Here is a 25685-nt window from a genome sequence, read left to right as displayed (position 1 = left end):
AAGCTTAACAGTAGAGAGAAATGTCTGACAAAGAAGTTCTGTCCTTATTAAGCAATGATACATAATTATATGTTCAAGGAGAATGTAACATCTTGCCAAAGGAACGTATGGCCACAAATGCTACTCACAGTATTTCCAACTACAAATTATAGCTATGCTTTCACTTGTGTTTTTAAGAACTTGGCCGTTGTTCTGTCTATTTAATTTTCTAAACAGAGGTAAAAAGTGAGAGGTAGGCTACATTCCCCGTCTAACCTAAAAAAACCAAACCAACAGCTTTATCTAATTTTGACGAATACAAATCATCTCCATGGCTTGCTCTGCTTCACTCACCACAAACAACTCATGTTTTCAACACTTAATTTAATATTTTGCAGGCTAATGGAAACTTTACATAATGCATTCTCCCTCATAAAGCTAAAATGTCAACGCAAATAGGATTGAGACCTTGATATGGAGAGAAAGCAAATGCTATCTTTTCAAAATCTACAGCCTAACAAACATGATGTGGAGGATGGGATGGGCACTGATACAAAGCAAAGAAGAAGAGGAAAATAATCTTACTTATTTTAGAAGGGTGTCTTTATCTCTTTCTGAGCATAGCACCCCCAGCCATACCTCGCTCAACAGTGTTTAAATGTTTGATTAAAATACTTTCTTGATCCCTCCTCAGTCTGCTAGTGTCCTCCCTGTGGTAGGACATGAAAAACAGATTGGAAAAGAACAGTCGATGTGGTTATTAATAGTTACATTTCACTGTCATTGAAAATTCAGTAAGTATTGTCAGGTTAGTCCTCATTCACAACAAATTCCAACTCCAGTGGTTTTCTTTTATTTTAAAAAAAAAAGTATGTTTGATCTTTTCTTTGTGCATTGAGAGTTCAGGGCAGGCAGCACTCGTGCCTTCAGCACCTGTTAATAATTTCTCAGTAGAATGTACAGAACAAAAGCAGGTGAAGGGAGGCGTTCAAGTTTTAACCATTCCATCCACGTACTCATCCCATCCAACAACCTAGTGAGGTCCCTCCCTTAAAGCACCACTTCTTTACAGCCATAACTAGCAAGAGAGAAGTGACTTATTGTGGGTGCAGCATTTAAAAAACAGTGCAAAATAATGTAAATGGTTTCCAGTTTCAGGGCATTTCTTCTAAATACAGGTAATTAAATCTCAGCATAATGAGAAAACAAAAGCAAGCATTGATCACACCCTGGATGTGTCAATCTAGGAAAAATCATCAGACATGGTGAGCTTAACCCTGAACAAGCAATATTTCTCTTGAGCTGTCTTCCAATTACCAATATAATCTGTTTCCTCCAGAATAAAGAATTGGCAAATTTTCTGATAGAAAATCTGCATGATTTCAGAATGCTCTGCTTATTGTACCAAAATGAAACATACATAGCAGCTCAGGTTGACCACTCTACTGCCATTTCACAAGTCCTTTTTCCCTTTTTTCTATTAAGTCATATTTATATTTATTACACTTTCTGTAACCACTGCTGAGAATAAGCATCTCATTATTAGAGAAGGGTTTTATAATCTAATACAATGTAGTTCAAACCACTCGATACTTGCTGAGTTACAGCAAGGAGACAGATAAACTGACTAAAGTTTAGACAAGTTACAACAGAATTATTAAAAAAAACCCACCAAAAACATAGCAGCACTTTCAGCAGAATAGCTCCACCTACACACGTGGTACTGGGCTATTGCACTGTTTTTTCCCCTGACATCATTACTGGAGAATAAGCTTCTTATACCCAGAAAACAGTATTGAGAACAGATTGTAACAAATGCTTTGACTCTCCAGAGTGGACGCACCAAAACAACTGAACCCACACTCAGAGCAGGCTTTCATGAAGTCCAAATGTAAAGGAATGCCTGGGTACTTTTTTTTCCTTCTGTTTTGCATGGTAACAGGATGTATGTTCAGCCTGATCTGATACTAAGGCTCTACAGGTCTAGTAACAAAAATAAGAGGAGCTTCACTGCTAAAGGACAGAACAGTTGGAAGGGACCTACAACTCTCACTAGTCCCAACCTGACCAGTTCAGGACCAGCCAAGAGTTAAAGCATATTGTAAGGGTACTGTCCAAGCACTGTTAGCCTCGGGGCGCTGACCACCACTCTAGGAAGCCTGCTCCAGGGTCAGACCACCCTCTTAGTAAAGTAATGTGTCCGAATGCCAAGTCTAAACTTAGCCTGGTGCAGCTGTGAGACATTCCCACACATCCTTCCACTGCCTTCCAGGGAGAAGGGATCAGCACCTCCCTCTCAGCTTTCCCTCCTTAGGAAGCCGTCCAGAGCAATGAGGTTTCTTCCCAGGGTCTTTCTCTCCAAGGAGACAAGCTCAAAGTCCTCAGCTGCTCCTCTCAGGACATGCTTTCCAGCCCTTTTCAGCACATTTGGTGACTTCTTCTAGACACATTCAAGGACCTTCACATCCTTGTTAAATTTTGGGCCCAGAAGAGCACACGGTGCTCAAGGTAAAGCTGAACCAATGCTGAACACAGACGGCAAATCACCTCTTTTGAGTGGCTGGTGATGCTGTTTGATGCACCCCTAGGATCAGTCTGGATGAGAACTGTACCACAAGTAATTTCAAGAAATGTATATATTAACAGAAGTAGGCATTTTGTTACATATAAGCTATATTTTGAAATGTCAGCTGGACTATAATCAAAAATAACCAATTGAAATATAATGAAAATCCACATTCCTACTGTAAGTTAGGGTGAAAATGCGGTCTAAAAATAAATTAGCTTTTATGTATTACACATCACAGCCCAATATCACAAAAGAAATTTATACAAGCTTTTCTACATAGCATAGTAACAAAAAGTCCTAGTGCAAGTGTCAGAGAAATTAACTACATAAGAAGTCTTAATAATCCACGTAAATTCTCTAGTTGCACGATAAATAATAAATTTATATGATGATTCTGCAGACATTTAGAGTTGTGCTACACTAGAATAATATAGCATTTGACAAATACTGTACACTATTAGATTTAAAAACATCATATTGAAAACAGAAGGTTTTGAACTTACAGCTTACAAAGCTGCTTCATACCTCCAGCATGTGGTATATGCTCATTTTCATCCAGCTAAAAATACCGCATTTGTAAAAATCTAATCTCTGGAAACATGACTAGATGGACTTAAAATAGTCAGTTTGCTGATGGATTTATAGCTTTATCTGCATTTCACAATTACACTCAAAAACATATTCTAAAAAGAGTAAGTTCGTGCCCCTTCCACAAATAGGCATTTGCAACGGGCTTTGAATTAAGTTCATACCAGACTGCAGCTCACATAACGAATAAATATGTTGTTCTATAAGCAGCAGAACTAAAAGAATCTCGGTTCTGACACTTTCATACACCAGGCCTGCTGAAGGGCCTCACAAACTCCTGCTATTTCCAGAGGATCCATGTGCTACCTGGCCAGTCAGTGCTCCCCAACTAGCCAGGAGCTCTTCCCATTGTGAGGGAGCCGCATGACTTTGGTCTCCTCCAGCCCTCAGCCACTAATCCTTACAACACCTGGAGGAATTCCTTATCTTTGAGCACATTAACACTGTGGAATGTGGCTGATGCTTAACAGAACCAAGTGCTCTATTCTGGGAGGAATGGAGTGACAGACAATGCCAATTTGCACATTAGGAAAAGGTTCTCCACCCGGAGGGTAGCTGGGCACTGGAACAGGCTCCCCAGGGAAACAGCCACAGCACCAGGCCTGCTGGAGGAGGCATCCTGGATGAGGCTCTGATTCCTACAGTTTAGTTTTAGGCACTACTGTGAGGAGCAAGGAGTTAGACCCCTTCTAAACCCCTTTACACTTGAGATATTCTGTGATTTTATGAATCCAAACTATGGATTTTTTTTCTTAGGAAAACCTCGATAATGCTTAGACAGGTGACATACCCTACTCATAAACCTACGCCTGAACTCCCATGTAGCTCATGCTACCCAAGGCAAGTTTGTGGGCTGACCCCCCTTTTAGTTTTTATCATATAAACTCTGGATTTGGTTGGCAAGTGCTGAAATCAGACAGAAGTCACTCTAGCTGTAGCTGTATATGCCCCCACAGTACACAAACTGATTATTTCAGTTTCCTTTTCCTCTCAACCTTTTCATACTCTGACATTCAGGCAGTGTGAGCCAAGATCCAGAGAAATGGATCTACTCGTCAGCAGGGCAGAACACCTCAGTAACATAACACTGCCCAGCACCAGAGCCTGGCAAGCCACTTCACCTGGGAAAAGCACGGTGCTTTACATGCACTTCCCAGGTACACAAAAGTACTGTATTCCAGTCTGCTATTCCAGTCTAAGCAGCTCTATTCTTAACAGACAACCGGCTTTTTAATTTTAAAGGCAGTAATACCGAGGTTTTAATCAATTCATAAAAATAAAGAGTTATTTGAACTGAACTGTGCTGGTGACTAACATGCCTTTTCCTCGATGTATGGAACTTTTGAAGTTACAAACACATAGAGTAAATGAAGCTCCGGATGATGATATTTAGCTGCCTCAAAATTTCCTTTATGTTCTGCCAACTTCAATTCTGATTTGGACTAGAATGGTAACTGGTAAACAATAATCTGGCATGCACTCATTAGCAGAAAAACAAACAATATATTTTTAAAAGTACAATATACCAGATAAATTTCCATTTCACAGTAGAAGACTTCAGCTTCTAGTCCAATGTATTTGCTTCATTTTGTTGCTGACTGCAAAATAGCATAAAAATACTCTATTACACATTAGGCTCTTAGCTCTAAGGCCTTTCATTTAGCTATTGCCACTTGTTTTCTCTCCTTTTCCCTCCATTTTAAGAGACACCGTCTCTGTGAAACCTTCTCAATTTCAAACCAGTGAGGCAGTTTCACAGGTTAAATCAGTTGTAATTCTTATGTTTGCTTTTATGGATTTGAAAATTATTTCATGCTACTATTTAAAAAATACCTTCATCATGGGGTAAAACACTCAACAGACTATACGGGAAAAACAGTGACCTTGGAGGACTACAATGACATTGAATGTGACAACAATGTCTCAAATAAGCAAGAGACAAAAAGGGAAGGAAAAAAAAAAGGAAATTACATAGATTTCTTTCTTATATTAATAAGCTATCATTTACCAAAACATTTTTAGTGAAAGTATATCTTTAAAAACCTAGAGGTAGTTACAAATGAAGAAAGTATGTATTGTTTTAAGCTTACAATCCTTAGCTTCTAATTAATAGTATCCTTGTTATTTTAAGGGCCTCATGGGTATTTAGAGGGCTAAACTGCAATAAAACCAAGATACATAAATGAAACCTATCTATTAAGGTCGTCTTGGTCAATAAAAACTAATTGCATCCAACAAGAGCAGCAAATGATGGACAGCCCTTGCCAGCGGGCAGGAGAGGAGGAGAGCCCATCCTACAGCCCCCAGCACCCAGGGAAGGCTGTCATCCATCCCTCTTCCCCAGCTCATGTCTCCTCCAACCCCAGCTCTCTTGCCCACCAGCAAGAAGTGATTTGGCAGTGATATTGCAGCAGCCATATGGCAGTGCCAGGCAAGCTCGGCCTCGCTGCCTCTCGCTGCTGCTGCTCACCTCCTCCCTGGCTCCCCAGAACGCCTGCTGGCTGATGCCTCCTACCACAACAAACACCGCTGGCAAAGTTTTCTTTCTCATGTTCTCGGGGGAGAGGCACAGAGGCTACACCAAAGGTGTTACACTGTCCCAGAAGATGCCTTGCCCCGGTCAGGGGAGAGCTGTGAGCAGCAGCCTGCCCGAGGAGCCAGGCACGGCACAGAGCAGTGCTGGTCCCCAGCGCAGGGGACACACGGCTGACACAGCCCCACCGGCTGACCCCACAGCAATTACTGCAAACCATGTCCTTTAATGATACAAAAGGCATTCACGTTGTTTCTCAAAATGGCTGGGGAAATGAAGCTTAGTGCCTGCCTGAGACAGAAAAGCTTTTGAAAAATCCTGTTTCACACAAGCAGGAAAAAGCACCTCAAACATTTATAAATTACCCAAACTCTACATATACACTGTCTGGGAACTCCATGAGTGCCCTTTTTCCTACATTATGAACCAGACTGCGTATTTACAACCATTTCCTTCATCTGACTAAAGCTACATCTGCAATCCCAACACCTGTCCCTTCATTCTTCCCTTTGAATACCCCTATAATTTATCCAATTCCTTTGGCGACAGGCCTCCTTCATCTCAGAAGGGAGCATTAACTTCTCTAAGGATTGTAACACGAGGAACTAACCGTGACTAGACAATGTTTGAAATGTACACTTCTTTCATTTAGTTGCAGAATAAGTCTGCATTGCTGCTGGATATAAAATTCAGACCGGAGATACGGAGATAACTTGAAAGAAAATTTCAAAGCACAATTCTACACAGGTATGTCTCATGAGCAGCTAAGAGAGTTGCTAACTTTCTCATTACTAAATGCTGTGTTATTTACACAGAAGTCTCACAGACTTGTTCTTCCTAAGAGCATTGTGGGCAGCAGTCAAACTCCTCCGCCTAGCCCTCACTGAGAGAGGGCCGGGGGTACCCAAAGATTAAACATGAACCACAAAGACAAACCAGAAGGACCAAGAAGTAGGTGTTCACCGCCTGTGGAAAGCTCTTAGTTACCCGGTGCTGGCTTTAAAATCTACAAAGTAGAAGTAAGATGGATTTTAAAACATTTCAACTTTAGACAGGAAATTCTTAGGAATTACAAACTAGCAATGAAGGTCAGGTCCTAAACACACACACACACACACACACACACAAAAAGCTTTCTGCACACAACTGCTGCTGTTTATGCTATTCCTGTGAAACCATTGTGTATGCAGTTAAGCACAGACATAAATATTGAACACCTACAGCCACATCCTCTAAGAAGGAAATGTCTGGTCTACAAGAAAGACTTATATTTCATAGAGATATTAAGTACATAAATACATTTGTAAGAGATCCCCTTTCTGGGTTTTTTTTTTTAAGTCAAACTTTTTAAAATTAAACTTCAACATATTCACAGAATCATAGAATGGTCTAGGTTGGAAAGGATCTTACAGATTATTTTGTTCCAACCCCCCTCCCACTACCAAGTTGCTCAGAGCCCCATTCAACCCAGCCCTGAACACTTCTGTCTATCAAAATACAGCTAACAGCACTTTGGTTTTAATGTTTAAGAATTGAAAGTCTAGATATTAAGGGGGAAATGGCTTCATTAAATTAACTTCTACACTGAACTAAGTTCAAGGAGGAAAAAGACATTTGTAATTGGCAAAAACATCAGTTCTCAGCTATAAACACAGCTCCTTTTTAGATCAGTGTCAGCTTGTACAGAATAAAGGTATATACATTGATGCAAGGAAGCATGATGGATAATGTAAAACATTTAGCCTAGTTCTGATCTGGTACCGTTAGGCATAATCAGTTCCTTTATATATTTTTTTTTATCACTAGCATTTTAATTAATGTGACTGAAATAATAATGACAAAATTAAAGTTTTTTGAAACAAGAAAGTTTTTTTTTAACTGAAAAATTAAGTATATCTGTCCAGAAGACAAACAACTGGGTATGATCTAAAGACTTCATTGCTTAAGATAAATGAGGCAACTCTTCAATTGAGAAGATGTGAAAATACTAATATGCGATTTCCCTTCTCCCCAAACACACACCTACATGTACCAGAAGAACCACGAATAGCAACTGTTCTTATGAGAATGTTTTTCATGAAAAGTTCACTTTACTTCCCACACACATCAAGTTGACAATTGAGAATCAATTCAAAATGTAAGCACCTATGTCCTAAGGCAACCTATCAGTGCTCAACTGACAAGTATGTCATCTGCTTAACTTTGTTTTGGTGGGGGATGTTGGAGCTTGTTTTTTTGTTTGTTTGGGGGTTTTGGAAGGTTTTTTTTTGTCGGCTGGTTGGTTGGTTTTATAGGTGGGGTTTTTGTTGTTGTTGTTGTTTTGGGGTTTTTTTCTTTTAATTTTACTTAGGCGTATTTTATTCTGGTGTATTTTCATGGGGTTTTATTTAAAGACTCATCAACAGAACAATTTGTAGTAATGTATGAATGCTTGCAGAACCAATTCTGTCTTTCAGAAAGGCCAATTCTCAATTAAAGGCTGAAACTGGTGCTGTAAATTCTTACCTTCATGGGATCAGTCTCTTTAAGCTACTGTTTTGCTTCCAGCTTCAACTAATCCTACCATGGTTAAGAATCAGGGAGATCAAACCTGGAGAAAGCTGGCATGCATGCCTCTCTATCCAATAAAGCCACACCATATCAGCACTGTTGTTTGCTTCACTCTCTCCCGCTCCCTCTCAAAAGGAACATTAAATGTAATAAGTGAAGCAAGAACTGCAGGATGAAAACAATTTACTTCTCAGCAGCGTGATGTGGCACACATGAACACCTCACCAAACACCACCTTCCACAGGAAGCACGCTAGCTGAGAATAGACTTTGAAACTATCAGGTTCAAAAACTGTGAAACCAATGGTGAGAGAAACCTTCTGGAAACAACAATTGCCTAAGATCAACAGAAATCTGCCAGATAGGTGAGGGTTCCTGCTGCAAGGCCCAGATTGTGCTCCTTTTCTATATATAATTATGGTTTACTTCTTATCATTTCCTATGAAAGGTCTCTCGAAACAGTAGCTTGCTGATGTACTTGAAATGTTGCTACGTTTCCATCACTAGAGCTGAAAAAAAACAAATTAAGTACTAGAACAGTCCCTTTCCATTACAAGCTGCATGCCCTGTGACTGCAGGTTTTTCACTACATCAGCCAGATTCATAACTGAGATTTCTATGAAATATTCTGAATTTTAAAATAAGTACTAAATAATAATTCCAGAGAAAGCTATCAGGCTGTACAATTTGAACAATTAACCCAACTGTTTTGCCAGGTCAACAATGCAAATTTGTTATATTGATTTTGGCTGTCAAAGACTGTTACCAGCAAAAAAGGATGAAAATCAAACCTTTAACTGTATGTCTAAATTTTCATTTAATAGTTTCTGTGGCTTGAAATTAATGGTCAATATTTAAACAGCCTACAGTATGCTTCATATAGGCCAATATTCTCAACCTACACAAAAAGAGAAAAAATTGAGAAGTCTAAGCTACTATCTTATAGCTCCTGAACTCCACTGTGGACCAGAACAGTACATCACATTTTGTTCTTCACATCAAATTACTTCCAATAAATACCTTACACTAAATTCTCAACCAGCTTAACAACACTACTAAGCTAGAGAAAAAAGAAGAAATCTCCAAGCCAGTGTAATTCCTACATAAGCATGTAATTCTTACATAGTACAGTTCATCATTTGATACTGCTGATTTCTAGATATTTATACACATAATAAGTAAATCTGTCTAATTTTAAGAAGCATTTGGGTCTTTATGTTTTTATTAGGTCATTATACCACATATTGTTTATTTAAAGAAGAACAAGATTCCCAGTTCCTACTATTTCAACCACAAAACAAGTTCTCATGGTTTTTTAGTTCAGAAATATTTGTAACAAATATTAAACAGAATCACTACTATGGTAATAGTACATCTTCTCACTGCATCAAATGTTACATTAAGTGAAACTAAACACATATGGTAAACAAACTTGGTACCAATTTACAAGAGACCTACACAAACCATGTATCACCTGCACAGTCACCCATATATTAAATGTGTGAACATGCTGCTGAGAATCAGTGTCAAATTTTTCCCTTTCAACAAACTTATGCACATGGAGAAAAAAACCCACCCATCTGCATATAGACTGATAATAGTCACTTGGTAGGACCTTTTTTTAAAATATTTTAAAATTAAAATATAGTTAAATAACACTTTATTTAACTTAGGTTAGAAAGATGGAGGTGATCTTTTGTTGTCAGAATGTTACGATGCACCCCTGTACTAAGACAATTTATTTATCCAAGCACTAAGCAGCCTCAACTCCTCTGACTTCATCTGGAGCTGTACCTACTCAAGCCTTCTGATAAACAAGCCACTTATTTAGCTATTTATATTTAAAAATGCTGGCTTCTAAATCACCCGGCCAGTACACATGCTACAGACACCAATTATTAACAACATAATCAGCATGAGCCATAGCCACTATGCAAACAGTCTCGAGTGTCTGTCATAAAAGCACAGAAATAATGAGGTGCAGGTAATGCTCGTGTTTACTTCCATTTAGGTTAAACTCAACAGTCTGCTCTCACCTGACAGCAACCCCAAAAAACCTCTGGCTTTAGATCCAGGTTGCTACAGGATGAGAACAGAACTTTTTTCCTAAAAACACAGTCAAGAGAGACATCGCCAGTTTATCCAATTTGCTGGTGATGCAGCTGAAGAAGCCCACAGCTTTTTAAAAAACAGTTTAATGCCTCTAAATGCAGATTAGATGGCAGTCACAGCTATGCAAGAGACTTTTAAGCAATTGGCTGCCTTTGGAAAAAACCCAAACTGTATGGTCTGAATTACCTTTTGCACTGTATGTTCTAGAATGGTCCTAAGACTAGGTCCTAAGAAAGAAACAGCTGTTACCTCAGTGGGACTGTCTTTTTTGTGTTTGTCACTATGATATGGAAATGTTTCTGGAGGGCAACACGTTCTGTTTGGAAAGCATTTACAAGAAGTTGAGCCATGTCAAGTCCAAGGGACAAAGCAAGTTGCTGGAGTGACAAAGTGGCATTACTGCACCACTTGGAATAAAGCAATAATTTCACACATAGCGTACAGCTTTAAGAAACCCAAGAAAGCAAGCTCCAGGGAAGGAAATGGCATGTATACAAATATTGATAATAAATAATAATAAACAGAAGGTCTGTTCATTACATTATGCAGAACCTGGAAGAAATCATTATTCATCTGCTTGCCTGCTCAGTCTATTTCAGTGCAGGCTGCAGGAAATAATTTCCAATATTGGGGAAAAAAAAAAAAAAAGACATGCAAGTGGATGGCTTTCTGTATCTGATTTCATCAGGACTTATAAGTGCTGGAAACCAGAATGATCAAATGAAAGACTACAAAGCAGATTAAGCCTACCACAAAATAAATTTTAAAAATGCATATATATACATGCATTACATGGAAATGAGAAAAAGGGAGCCATCCTCAGCTTCTTGACCCAATGGTTATCATACTGAAAACAGAAAATTAGGCAACCTTCCCTTTGGAATAAACTAGCAAGACAAAAGGAGTCAAATTTATTTTGTCCTTTTATGGGCAACTCTTGAAGAAATTATAGCAATAGTCCTAGCTTACAGTAGTTCTAGAAATGTCATATATTAAATATAAAGTGCCGTTAATATTTTCTTCTTATGCACACACACAAAAAGGTAAAGCAGTTTATTACATTTCAATCTAAGAGATCAACACATTACTATCTACTTTTATTGGCAGTGTGCCCAAATACCCCAGATCTGTAAGACTGATAGTGAAAAGGAAAATACTTCAGGCCTCAAAGAGAGCAGATCCATGGTTGCCTGGAATGTGTAAACAACCAGAGCCTGTTTTACTTCCCACCACCCCCACTCTCACCATACACACCTCCTCTACCTCACCCCTCCTAACATTAGCAAGGAGTGCAGCTCTCAAGCAAAGGAGAGAACACAAATGTAGTAACATCAAGTAACAAAATTCTTAACATTTTAAGATGCAAGAATTTGGATTTACTGAAATCAGATGTTGCCACAGAAATAGCTGTAGTCTAAAAACAAAACCAGTACTGCATAAGACCCTGAAAATAAAGAAAGATCAGTTGAGCAGGCTTCCTCTATGACAGACCTGGTAAACACAAACTGAGGGAATCCAAATGCTTCTCTACAGATTATTCTTCGTGTAGTTAAGGATCAGCCAGATCTGTATTCTATCAGAGAAAATACAGTTCACAGTCGTACATAAGAGAAGGAATATTCTCATAAATATCTACACAACGTAACCAAACTGATGCCAAAATGTAATGTTGGTATAAATTATCTTCTGTGAAAACAAGGATCATTTCTTGCATAATGATATATACACCCACAAAGCAGTAAGTCATAAAAATAGATATCATCACATCCTAAAGAAGTTTACAATATAATTAGACCATTTTTTAAAACTCTTTAAATTTGTGGACCAATAAAGATACCCTGCACAGTAAAACTGAACAATGACAACAGACTTCCTTCTTTTTTTTAACCTCACAGCTCTCTATAAAAACAATCCTGCGTACCCTAATAGCTTGCGAGCCATGATTTGAAACTACAGAATTGGTAAATATTACTGTTGTTATTTACCTAGTAGCTTTCATCTTCAAAACGCACCCAAAAAAAAGGTAATTAACATTGCTGAGCAAATGGCTGTATATGATGGGAAGCTCGTAAAACCCGAATGAATAAAAAGGAAAAAACACGGGGAGAAAAAAATAAAGGTAGTATACTATGGTCAAACACTGAAAGGCAGTCCCAAAATGTTGTTTACAAATAACAGGTCACACAGCGCTGCCACGTTTCCTTCTATTAATTTCACTGGTTTTATGAACACATTTGGCAAACATTCAAAAGAACACATCCATAGACTAATGAGGGTAAAATGCTGGCTAAAAGGAGATGTGAGCAAATGCTCTGTCAGAAGACTATTTGCAAACAGTTGAAATCAATAATAAATTCAACCTAACCAAATGCAATGCATGCAAACAGAAATTAAAAGACTGAGGCAATTGGCAAATACATGAATAACGTTTCAGGCCACAGGGCACACTTTCTCACATACGTTAGCACTTTAAATAGGCTGGCAAGACATTGGCTCCACTTGAGACACCAGAATGTACCATATGTACTTCCAAAGACAAAGATAACAATAAAGACAATGCTAATAGCATAAGTAGCTAAATATTTCTTTAAGACAACTATTTGTAGGATGTTTGAATCATCAAATGAAAAAAACATTTGAAAATTTATATTTAAGGTGAAAAAAATAAATGTCATGATCTTTTTGTGTCGTTTTCCTGATCTACTGCAGTCAAACACAGAGCAACCACCCCAGAGAAAAAGAGTAAATTAGAATAAAAAAGGTTGATATATCCTCTCCACAGAGGCTATGGTGCTTGCAAACCTTACACAAGACAAGCATCTTGTGCCAGTCCCGGGGTGTTGGGCTTTGTATGTGGTAGATCACATTTGGCAGAATAGTTTTGAGACTTCCCATGATCCAGACAGGGCATGAGACCATCCTGCCAATGCTTGCCAGTCACTGCTAGAGTTTGTTAAACCTTGTGACATGGCCTTGCCTGAAAAACTAAGGGCACTTCACTGAAAAAAGGTCACAGGTTCCAACCATCCATCTGTGCAGGTCACTCTTCAATGTACATGTTTGCAACCAAGTTTTACACTTTATACTGCAAAATATTAAGCTCAGTAGATTTTGACATAGCCAACACAGGTCCTGCACATTTCGAAGAATCCAGGCTCTAAATCTCAACTTCTGAGATGTCTGCCATCCAGAGAAACTTCCAAGAACATGGAGAAGATTCAGATAAGAACAGTACTCAAAACAGACCATGGAAGTTATGCCATACAAAAAACCTATTTATGTGGGCTGGGGGAAAGGAGAAGGACACCACAATCTCCACTTCATTACAGGAATGCTGCCTGTCGGGACTAAAGCTAGGATCACACATATCATCTGCTGCTATAAAAAAGGTTCAGAAATGTTTACTTAACCAGTCAAGAATCTCTGCTGCCATCATATAAGGCCTGACTCTAGAAATCTCCTGCACAAGCCAAACACATTTTTGCAACATCAGGCCATAGATAACAACAGGCATTGTTGAATGTTCAGAACACAAACTCTGTCCTTGCTGGAGTTAAAGACTGTGTCGAACAGAAAATATCCATTAAAACGAAGCCTCTTGAACTCCACTGCAAACCCTGACAGATTTTTTGCCGTGGTGGAGAGAGGTAATTAAAAGAAAGGTTCAAAAGCAATTACAATAAAGTTTGAAGGAAAAAAAAAAAAAAACAAACAACAAAGGCTTGTTCTGAGGCAAACTAATACCCTAAACCCAACTCTGTTAGCCAGGAAACTAACTTACAGATTAATAGAAGATTAACAAAAGCAATCATTACTTCTAACTCTAAACTGAACACTGAAAGGGAAAAAAACTTTTTGTTCTACAATTTTCCTTTGATACTTTGCTATCCTAATGGATAAGCTGATGGAAAAAATGGGATTATACTTTATTAAGTAGAGCTTTACATTCACATGTTTTAATAAACTAGCAACAATATAAACTAACAAAAGCAGTCATTCATAAAGTCTTGTCCTCACAGTAATTCTGTAGTATGACACTGCACTATAAGTTGAATGTAAATGATTTACCCTGCTGTGAAAAGGTGTGCCCTATCAATTGCCTTGTGAGGTTGTTAAAGGAACAGATCTTTTCTTTCTTTTCATAGATATATATATTCAAATTTACATTAAAAAAAGGAAAAATGTTGTCCTTCAAAAGCTCATGGCAAAATGAATACAGGAGCAAACAACTACAGAATCATTCACTGCAATTATCTGAGCACATTTTAAAACAGGTAGAAGATGCAGGTCACTACATTATTTTTAGTAAGAGGAAATTAAATTTCTTTCACACTGGACTCCATGTACACAAACGTCTGCTGTGCACAACGAATCTTATCTACAAAGCCATCACTCAGTGCACATGATCAAACTGACAATATATAATTGCATTTAACATGCTGTCATTAAAGAACACAGAACCCTTCCATGTTTCAAGTGGTTTTTAAACTGAAAATACATGCTGCTGGTAACATAGCAGATAACATGAAGAATTTATCACTTGGCCTAAGCAAAATTTAAAATCAAATATTTGATCCAAAGTGAGGCACATATGCATACAAATACGTAAAACATTACAAAAACCAGGCATGCACAAAAAGCCATTTTTGTAATCACAAAATAACATATTATAAAGTACCCACATATGATGCCATTATACTACCATCATAACACTGAAAAAATGCACAGGAATAAGTGTTTTGAAGACATGCCATCTTAGCCACGCAAAAAAGAAAACCCAAAAAACCACAACAGTTGTCCACTTGATGGTCAGCAGCTAAAAACAGTGAATCCTTTTTGAGGCTTTTGAGGTAGCCTACTCCCACTCATCTTCCTCTTCCTTGTAAACCGCCCATGAGGGCTTAAGCTACATTCCACATTTTCTTCTAACCTCTACCCAGCACTACCAGACTAGGTAGTAAAGACAGGATGGTGGTCTCCCAGAAAAGTAATTTTCATTCATCAGCAGTGAGGGAAACCATTCTGTTAATGCTTTAGTAAATTTGAACTGTATGTAATGAATAGGTTCTTTCCTTCCACTCCAATACTGCATTTTGGGCCACCCTTTCAGCTTCAGTGGTTTTTTTTCCAAGCGCATCAAATCCTGCGAGAATGAAGCTGGATGAATTTTTATGATACACTGTCATGCACTAATTTTAAACTAATTGGCTCATTTAAATTAACTGATTATGTAAGACATTTACTGATACTAGCAGAAGTATCGGAGCTGAGAGTGTTTGGATTTTTTAGTACAAAACCAGATTCCTCCAAATACAAATTGGCATTGTTATTGAGTTACACCAGCAACCCAAACAAACCCAGTAGTAGTCAAAATGAAAATAAAGGAACCTTGAATAGTTTTCACAGAATGATATAAAATCTGTCTTCTGAACACCATGCAATGTTACTAAAAATGTACTTGCTTCTGCTCTTTACTTTCATTTTTTGAGACCTGACATAGGAAGGAAGATGTTTTCCTCATAAGAATAATCCTCAGGCATGCCTTTTATCTGTGCCTCCCAGATTACAGTATTTGAGTTAAAAAGTCACCAACTGAAAAAGTAAACTATACAAACTACAGAAGCTCTTACATTAAAAAAGGACAAAACTAAAGCCAAAAAGTAAAAAAAAACAAAACCAAAAAAACAACCACCCAAAAAGTAAAAAAAAAAAACAAAAAAAACAAACAAAAAAAAAAAAAACAAAGAGGAAAGTTAAGATACAAGGAGAGATATTTGAGTCCACATATTTAGCAGCATTACCAATATCTTCTGAAATATATAGAAAATATTTCATGTGTTTCAACCAGTTCTATATCCAAATTCTTAGAGGTCTAACTCATGTGTGCATGTAAAATAGGCATGAAAAGGGTTAAAGTTTGTTTTGTGACTGTAAAAAGCAACAGATAAATATCCTTGGAAACTAATCCCCCCAATATGAACCGGCACTGTCTGTGCTTGGATTCCCAGCCCTAACTTGTCAGCAAAGCTCACCCTATCTGTGGAGAACACTATAGGCGAGGTCAATTTTACCTCAATCTCTCTGTCAAGATCAGGGTTTAAATTTTACTTCTAAGAGCAACCAAAGACCAAATAATAATTAAAAAAAATTTGAAAATGAGGAAAAAATGAAGGTAACATAATTCTGATGTTTGAATGCATGTCCCAGCCCCAGCTGTCGCCTCCTGGTCTCACCAGGCTCAGTCAGAGTTACAAGCACAGTATGCATTCCTGACCTCGCCACATCTCAACCAGCACATAATTAAAGGGTACTGCACCTCTGCCTTCTCCCAAAACCTGACATCCAGTCTGGCCCAGCCTACAGTCATTTCACTGGCTCTACAACACCTCAGGTGTTGCTGACCTGAGCACATCTAGATCAGGGCATGAGAGTCAAGCCACTGCACGCTGGCACCACTCTCCAGCATCAGGGTTATATCTTTTTTCTCCAAAACTACTTTTTGGACTACTTTAAGGCTATCCACGTACGTGTATATATGTGCATATGTATGCACTCACACAACAATTAGTGTAGTTCATTTGAAACAACTCATATTTGTGAAACTGATTCCTGTTCAACAATCACAGCTAAGACTATGTGCTAACACAAGTCTTAATACTAACGGGTCTCTGGACACACACAAATCCTCTGCCAGTAGCAACCTGACTAAAACCATTGATACAGTGAACAAGCAACTTGTAGCTGCTAAATGCCACTGATACTATTGTGTTGTTATAACAATTCCTCATTCTGTTACCAACACACATGAGTTTACAAAAGAAAAAATCCATATTTTTACTTCGCTTTATAAAAACCTCCCTCCTGTATTTATTAACAGCACACCGTGATGGTCAATTCTTTTGGAAGAACATCTTTCCAATTATTTTGCTGTAGGCTATGGCGTTGTGTTCATATTAGCACAAACTCAGCAGTGGACACTTCTAAGCATGAAGCACAACAACACTGTACACATGTTAATCACATCAATGCAACTGCTCCCTTTCAGTGGGGCCTCTGTAACATGACTTTGATTTGGAAATATAAATCATAAATAGTTGGCTTCACACTTGAACTAGAGAATATTCTGCAGGGTCTCATTCAATGGCAAAGGATTATTGAAGAGCTGATGGTGCTACACAGCAAAATATAGCAGAAGCCAAAGTTTGTCACTGTACATCCAGTGCACTTTGCTGCCTTCAAAAAGGAGTAAAACAAATGCATTATGCTGCAGAATGACAAAAGGAATCTATCCACCAAAGTAAAATCCTCTTTGTTTTCTTGCAGACAATGTCAAAGCATATTTTCCGAGTAATTTAAATGTCTAAGGGAAAAATGTTGCTTTTTTGCTCTATCAGTAATTTATTGGAGATATGGGAAAGTTGTGTTGCAATAGAAAAAACCCTATAAAATCACATTACTACATTTTTTCATTAAATAAAGTTATGATTTTATACAACCAAACACCTTCTAATGTCTCTACACAGTGGTAAGAGGTTAAACTGTAACTAAGAATTAGCACTTAAATGAAACATAGGTCAGTAAATCACAATCCCACTTTGAATGGCACTAGAGTGATGTACAGAGCAACTGTTACACACTAATGGAGAACACTGGTCTTGTTTCACCTTCCAACAGCAAAGGGTCAATCAAACTCCCTACTTAATTAGATGAGAGTATTCTGATACACATATATAGAGAATTATTAGACATTATTAGTACTACTCATCTGCTCAGGAACAGGCCATAAGTCATGTTATCCAAGCATCGAGGCACTGGCATGTTCGTCCACATGTTCAGTGTGCTGTGTAACTTTGCCTAGCAAATGACTAAAGTTCAACACCCAAGCCAAAATGTAGTTATGCAATGCACTTAGCTAAAATATTAAAATAATTGTTTCTTCATACTACAGTACTATCATCATGATTTTGTACTGCATGAATAGCACAGGGTTCTTGGCAGAAATTTCCATTGTAGCTACACACAAAATTATGACATTTTCCAAGCACTCCAGTTTAAACAGGACACATATTAATTATTTACATTAACAATAGAGACAGTCAAGAAATGAGGTTAAACATCATGATGCCCCTTTAATTCCATTAAGTGGACAGGACTGTAAAGATGGAAGCCACATCCTCAGATGCATCCAACCGCAACCTACCCCAAAGTATAGAACCTGCGGGACCGGTGGCTGGGACCTTAACAGAAGATAAGAGAGGCAATACATTCTGCTCAAACACCAAATGAAGAGATGCAATAACTATTGCTACAGGGCAGTATTTTTATTATCACTTAAAATAAATACAAATACGCATAGGAAAAGCAGCTCAAGAAAAGCAGCATAAAAGGCCTGTGCACCTTTACCCATACTCATTGTGGAGTTAAACTTGCTTTTGGTTAAACTAGCAGCAGAAGCAAATTTATATTTCTACAGAATTATTAAACATTATTAACTATAATTTATAAATCTCTGTCTGGGACAAAAACCCTACACATGAAGACAAATGGTAAGAAACTATGATTTTTTTTCTTAATGAACAACCTTCTTTGACTGCTTCTAGCTTTTACACAGCCCTAACTTTGGGGTACTTCCTGTGACTGTAAAACAAAACACTATCAGTCATCCTTAAACAAAATTCTATTATATTAACGATCAGAGAGCAACAACAAAAAAAAAAAGCCTTTAAAATATTCTCTTGTACACTGAAGAAAAATAACCTGAACTGTACTTTTCACCTTTGTATGCTTGTTTCAGTATCATTAAAATGACAGATTTTGTACTGACAGGAAAGCTGCTATTCCTACGTACAGTCGTAGTTCCAATGTTTTTGTTTAATTTCAACCAACTTGTCCAAGTAGGCCATTTGGTAGAAACCTATAAATGGCACCCAGGGGGTCTGGGTTCTTGCTGTAAAGAGGTCAGCTATTTCCTCCTAACTAAAAATAGGCAAGATGAGGGAGGGGAAGAGGGAGTGGAGTTTTAATTTAGCAGCTGAAAAAAGAGTTTACAAAATTACTTCCATCTTGCCTCATAATGAAGATTATAAAAAAAAAAGAAGCTGTCCCAAGAGCTACAAAACCTGGATCACTTTATAGGCAGGCTGGTGTACATAATCTAAAATACTAGGAATTAAAAGGGAATCCAGGATATGGATCACATTATGATGCCAACCCCTCTTCAGGCAGAGCAGACAAATTTACCAGCAGCAGTGCTGCCAGATGTTAACAACTCTCCTCTTTCCTACCAACTGAGATCACACCATGGTCCTGCAGATAAAGCACTACAATCAGCTGCCATTCCCCTGAGTCAGCTTTTTCCAGCATTTACCCTCCTGGCTTTTTCTTTCCCTCACTTACAACCTGTTTAGGGTGAGAACCACCGTCTACAATATTCCCCAAATGGCTGTGATTTGAATGGGGGTCCCTTGGCACTACTAAAATACAAACAGCGTCAGTTTAATACAAGATGAATTCTAACTCTGGACTCCTAGCAGCAGCAAAGAGCAAGGGCTAGAGGCACTGAAGCATGCACCGACCCCACTACCTGCAGCAATCACCCAGCAACCACAACCTAAAACCTGGGATGGCTTTTCTGACCTCATCTCCACAAAAACCAAACCGAGCACACCACTCAGTCCTAAGCGTATCACACTGCTGACTTATCTCAGCTACTGAGAAATAAGATCCCATCCGCACTGAGAGACATTCTTTTCTACTCCTTCCAAGCAAAGGGATGACAGGCCTTCAACAGCTGCTGCTGCCAGAGGACGACTCTCTATTCAGGAAGCTCTTCAGGAGCCACGGCACATTAGACATACCAAGCAGACAGCACGTCTACTTCTGGTCCCTACCATCAAAAAAAATGAGAAAAGCCCATCTGACAATCAATGACAGGACCAAAACAGCATGAAACTGAATCAGGGGAGGTTTAGGTTAGATACTAGGCAAAGGTTTTTCACTCCAAGAGTGGCTGGGCACTGGAACCAGTTCCCCAGGGAAGAGATCACAGCACCGAGTCTGATAAGAGTTCAAAACATGGTGGGATTCTTGGGGCTGTCCTGCACAGGGTCAAGAGCTGGACTCAATCCTGGTGGGCCCCTTCTAACTCAGCATATTCAGTGATTTGGTAAAGACTGGGCAAACTGGTGTGGAAGAAATCTGACAATTCCAGGTGCACCTTCCTAGCAATGATTTAACTTATTTTTGCTGTTTAGATACTTATTGTGGAGAGTATCTGCAATCCTTTAAAAAAATAAGAAGCAATAGCATAACTCACAGCAGTAGCATAGCAGAGAACAGGGAAGATGTATTCAGATGCCAACTTATCTCTCGAGGACTTTTTTATGTCCTAAGAAACCTGGACAGTTGTGCACTTGCCAGTCTTTACATGTGTGTGTAATTTTTAATCCTCTTTGCTTCTGAGACACGCTTTTTCATCTTAGGGGGAGAAAAAAACCAACCTTAAAATCATATAATATACTGAGTTGGAAGGGGTCCACAAGAATCATCAAGTCCAACTCCAGTCCCTGCACAGGACATCCCAAGAATTACACCATGTGCACAAGAGCATTGTCCAAATGCTTCTTGAACCCTATCAGGCTTGGTGCTGTGATCTCTTCCTCGGGGAGCCTGTTCCAGGGCCCAACCACCCTCTGAGAGGAGAGACTTTTCTAAACATCCAACCTAAACTTGCCCACACACAGCTGCAGGCCATTTTCCCAGCTCCAGTCACCGGTCACCACAGAGATGAGTGTCAGCGCTTCTCCTCCTCCTCCTCGTGAGGAAGCTGTAGACTGCAATAAGGACTCCACTCACTCTCCTGAAAAATGAACAAGCCAAGGGACTTCAGCCACTCCTCACATGGCTTCCTCTCAAGGCCATTCACACCTTCATGGTCCTCCTTTGGAGACTGACAGCTGAATTAAAGTCTTTTGCATATTGCAGACCCAAAACTGCCCCCAGCACTCGAAGTGAGGCCACCCCAGTGCAGAGCAGAGGGGGACAATCCCCTCCCTTGCCCAGATGGCCATGCTGTGCCTGATGCCCCCAGGACAGGGTTGGCCCTCCTGGCTGCCAGGGCACTGCTGACTCATGTTCAACTTGCCACCAACCAGGAGCCTCAGGTCCCTTTCCTGGCACTGCTTTCCAGCCTCTCCTTCCCCAGTCTGTACATCCAGGGTTGCCCTGCCCCTGGTTATTGCACAGCTCACTGAAGGTGTTAAACACTGAGACAACTACAGCAGCTCCGCTCAAATCTCCTGTTTTTACCACTATTACATATAGCACAAGAGAGCTTTAACGCATTTTTAATGTGATAGCATCCTCCCCCTCTTGCTTTCCTTTTTCCTCCCACCTCCTCTACAAATCTTCTGTGGGAAAGCTTCCCTGTTTTACTATTGCTGTCGTTGAGATGTTGCAATTATTATGTGTAATTGTTTAAAAAAAAAGGCAAAAAAAAAACCAAAAAAAAAAAAAACAACGCCAAAACACACACTAGGACAAAACTGTCTCTCTTTCCCAACAACATCTGCTCTCACAGAGTGGATATACTTAATTTAAAACCTGCCCAATGTCTCTGTACATGACAGAACACTGACTGCAGGACAGGGAGAGGCCTAAACCCAGTATGTGCAGTCACATGGTACGCAAGGTAGATGATGTTAAACCTTATCCATCCACACAAGTAGTCTTGGTTAAAAGATCACAAATAAATGGGGTAAGGAAGAAAGATATGACATTTGTCAAGAGTAAAGACCTTGTATTTATTACCTACAATCAGATCTCCCTCTAGCACGACATGTTTATTTTCATACTATTAGCCTAAAACACTAGTCCTGAAATTTTAATTTTACACTCCGCTTTATTTCAAATCATCGGTCTTTTCAATGGAATATTTTAGGTTTCTGCAACATTATGCAGAAATATTTTCTGTTTTTGGAGGAGGCGGTGGGTGAGCCCCGCCGAACAGCCCGCCTCCCCTCCCCCACCGCACACATCCACATCCACACTCCGAGGCTCGTGCGTCAGGAAGGGAGAAACGCCGTACGAATCCTCGTGGAGAACAGCAAAGAGGCATGTTAAGGCAACACATGAAGGGCAGCCTTTATTCCGTCTAAACGCCGACTTTGAGGAATTATTATGCGAGCCGAACTTTCAGGGTGTGGCTTGGTGTTTTTGCCCCTTGTTGCGCTGTGCAGGATGCCTGCCCGAGAACCCAGCAACACACCACGAAATAGGTCAAGGGTCATTCGCTTTCCATCGCACCTCACCGACATTCAGCCGCGCACCGAACCCATCTATCAGCCCCACCGCCGAGACTGAACGCGCACCGCAAAATGGGGACCCTGCCCGGCCCGGTGACAGCGCCGGGGGCAGGGCGCCCGCCCGCCCCGCCGCCCCGGGCCTGGGCTCGCCGGCCCGGGACGTGCAACAGGTCGGCGGCCCCGCGGCTCCGGCCCCGAGGGGCTCCCCCGCACCCCGGCCCCGGCGGCGGCCGCGGCGCTGGCTGCGGGGCCGGGGGCAGCGCGGCTCCGGGGGGCCGGGCCCGGGGCGGGGGGCGAGGAGCGAACTTGTTTACCTACTTGGAAGTAAACTTCGATGTAGGGGAGCGACCGGCCCCTCCGCCCGCTGCTGATTCAAGCCCTGGCGATGAATGGGATCCCCTCCCCCACCCAGGCTCTGCAAACTCCACACTGGAGCGTGAATACCTCGCATTTCTCTCTCCCCCTCCCCGAGCATTTATTTCTTTTTAATAAGCCCCCCGTACATTAAAATACTGTCTCAGAAGTAGGGAGAAACTGCCCCCCTCCCCTCCCCCACGCCCCGGGGTCGCTCTGTCTGGGGGCAGCTGCAAAACACCCGCCACGGGTACGGCAGCCCCACACACACATATATCACCTCGGCCCAAAGAAAACACCCCCAAAACCCCCAAAGAGAACCCAAAACGTCCGGGTTGAAAAAACTTCGTCATAACAAGCGGCGGTTGAGCGACCCCCTCCCCCCCCGGGCGGGTCAGGCTGCAGAGGGGACGCCGGGGGGCAGCGGGCCCCGGGCTGGGCTGGGCTCGGGGGGCTGCGCCGGGAAGGACAAGCGGGCGAAAAGGGGGGAAATTAAAAAAAAAAAAAAAAAAAAAAAAAAAAAAGACGGGGAAAAAGAAACCACAACAGGGTCCCCGGGATGAATAATCCGCCTCGGGAACTCACCTCGCGGCGCAGCGGGCGTTAAAGGCACAGCTCCCGCTCCCGCGGGCGGGGAGAGCCCCAACTTCTGCGGGGGGCGGCGGCGCTGCTGCTGGCGGAGACTTTCCCTCACTTGCCGCGCATGGTGCAACTCCTCTTCCCCCGGGGTCCCGGCCAGCCTGCCAGGAGGCTGCGAATCCCCCCTCGCCGCCGCCGCACACGCCTCCTCCCCCCCCTCCGCGCGCACGGGCGGCACAAGGAAGTCCCGGAGAGTGGGATGGGGGAAACGGAAAGTTTTGGGGCGGAATGGCGGTGAGGGGGGGCTGGAGGGGCCGGTGCGGACGCGCGGCGGCGGCGGGAGCAGCGCCGAGGGGGAGCCACAGCCGCGCCCGGGGCCGCCGCCACCGGGCGGGAGCGAGGGAGGGGACGGCGGGGGAGGGGGCGCACCGGGAGGGCCGGGGCGGCTGGGGGGCGAACCGGCCGCGCCCTCCCCCACCTGCGTCGGTCCCGCACGCCGGGACGCGCAGCTCGAGGAGGCGCCGCCGCCAACGCCCCCGGGGATGCCCCGGGGTGCCGCCGGCCCTCCCCCCGCCTGTGGTTATGTTGTGCTTTGACACCCCCCCGCAACTGAAACCCGGTGACAAACCAGGCGCACACACGCGGAGGGCAGCCCTCCCCTCCCCCGCCCGCCGGGCAGCGCCGCGTTCCCGGGTGCCGGCCCGGCGCGCGGTGCCCGCGGCCGCCCCCTGTCCCCCGCACGCTCGGCCCCGCGGCCGGCCCGGCCCGGCCCCGCTCGAGCGGCCGCGGCCGGCGCTGCCCGCGCAGGGCCCCGCGGGCCGCGCTCCGGCGCCCGGGACGCGGCCGCTCGTCCCGCGCGGCGGCGCGGACGGACTGCCCGGGCGGCGCGGCGGGAGCGCGCCCCGCGCCGCCACCGCTGCCCCAGTCCGGGGCGGGCGGCGGTGCCCAGTCAGCGCCCCGGGGCGCGGGGCCGGGCGGGCTGTGAATCAGCACAAACGGGCTTTATCGCATCTCGCCGGGGCGCGACACCCGCGGGCGGCAGCGCCGCGACTCTTTAGCCTCCAGCGCGCCCGTCCCACGCGTGTCCCCGTGTCCCGCCCGTGTCCCCCCCAACCCCCGGGCGGATGATGCAACGCGGCTCCATGTGCTTCCCCTCCCCCGCCCGGCTCCCGTTTTTTTGCGCCTGGCGGGTCACCCGGCGGCTGATTGATTCTCCTTTCGCGCTGCGCCGTCACCCGGCGCTGGAAAGTAAATAACAAGTTGACATCATTACCGCGCTCCGCAGGGCCCCGCGCCGCTACCGCACCGCCGCGAGTAGCTGCGCACCGCAATCCGCGCCGCGCCCAGCCCCCGGCCCCGCCCGGCCCGGCCCGGCCCGGCCCGGCTGCCGCGGCACCCCCGGGAGGGCCCCGGCCGCTCGCCCCGGGCCGCCTGGATGCTTTTGGCGGCCTTCTTCCCCCTTCCCCTCCCCCACCCCTCCCCACCCCCCCCCACCCCCCCCCCCCCCCCCCCCCCCCCGGCCTCATGGCTAATGTCATGCAAATAATAAGATTATCGGGATGTTGCCGGGGTGTCTGCCTCGGTGGGCTCATCACGGTGACAGCCAGACTCAGGCGGCCCCAAAAGTCATATTTATTATTTTCCATATGACCTTTCCACTCTTTTTTTTTTCTCCTTTGGATTTATTTTGACATTAAAGGGATTTTCATGCTCGTTATGCATTTAGCCCAAAGCCTACAAATGTGCTGCCACCCAGTATCCTGATGGAAAAATATGACATCACCCAAACCGGGACAATAAAGATCATTGCTACATACATTCGTATCTGTGTTGAAAGAACAACTCGAAACACCGGGAAATGTTGCGGGCTGATGTGATTGATTTTCATATTCAGAGCCTCGAGACTGCAGTGCAAGGCCATCTGCGCTCAGACAGACAGGCAGACACGTGTCTCCCTTTCAAAGTAAGCTCCCATTCGCCTTATTTTTCTCCACATGCAAAACCTACATTACGTTTTTATTACTCGGCAATGTAAACAAACAAAAAACACCCTCCAGATTCCGAGCGAGATGGGCCAAAATTTTTAGCTCCTGTGCTTTTTTTTGTTTGCTTGCTTGCTT

General features: G+C 42.5%; 1 protein-coding gene across 3 annotated transcripts in view; it reads right to left on the bottom strand.

The window, feature by feature from the left end:
* Positions 1-23705, bottom strand: part of TBL1X (transducin beta like 1 X-linked) — a 194077-nt gene extending 170372 nt beyond the window's left edge. Inside the window, exon 1 of one of the 3 annotated variants that reach the window (XM_038145931.1) lies at positions 23572-23705. The gene's annotated coding sequence lies outside the window, so the exon portion shown is untranslated. Of the gene's footprint in view, positions 1-22950; positions 23469-23571 lie in introns of those variants that run through there. The other 2 variants (XM_038145958.1, XM_038145940.1) reach the window with 2 other exon arrangements.
* Positions 23706-25685: the final 1980 nt, after the last annotated feature.

This window comes from Motacilla alba, chromosome 1, assembly GCF_015832195.1.
Source record: "Motacilla alba alba isolate MOTALB_02 chromosome 1, Motacilla_alba_V1.0_pri, whole genome shotgun sequence".
Taxonomy (NCBI): domain Eukaryota; kingdom Metazoa; phylum Chordata; class Aves; order Passeriformes; family Motacillidae; genus Motacilla; species Motacilla alba.
Note: the sequence above shows the minus strand (reverse complement) of the source record. Positions and strands in the feature narration are given on the sequence as shown.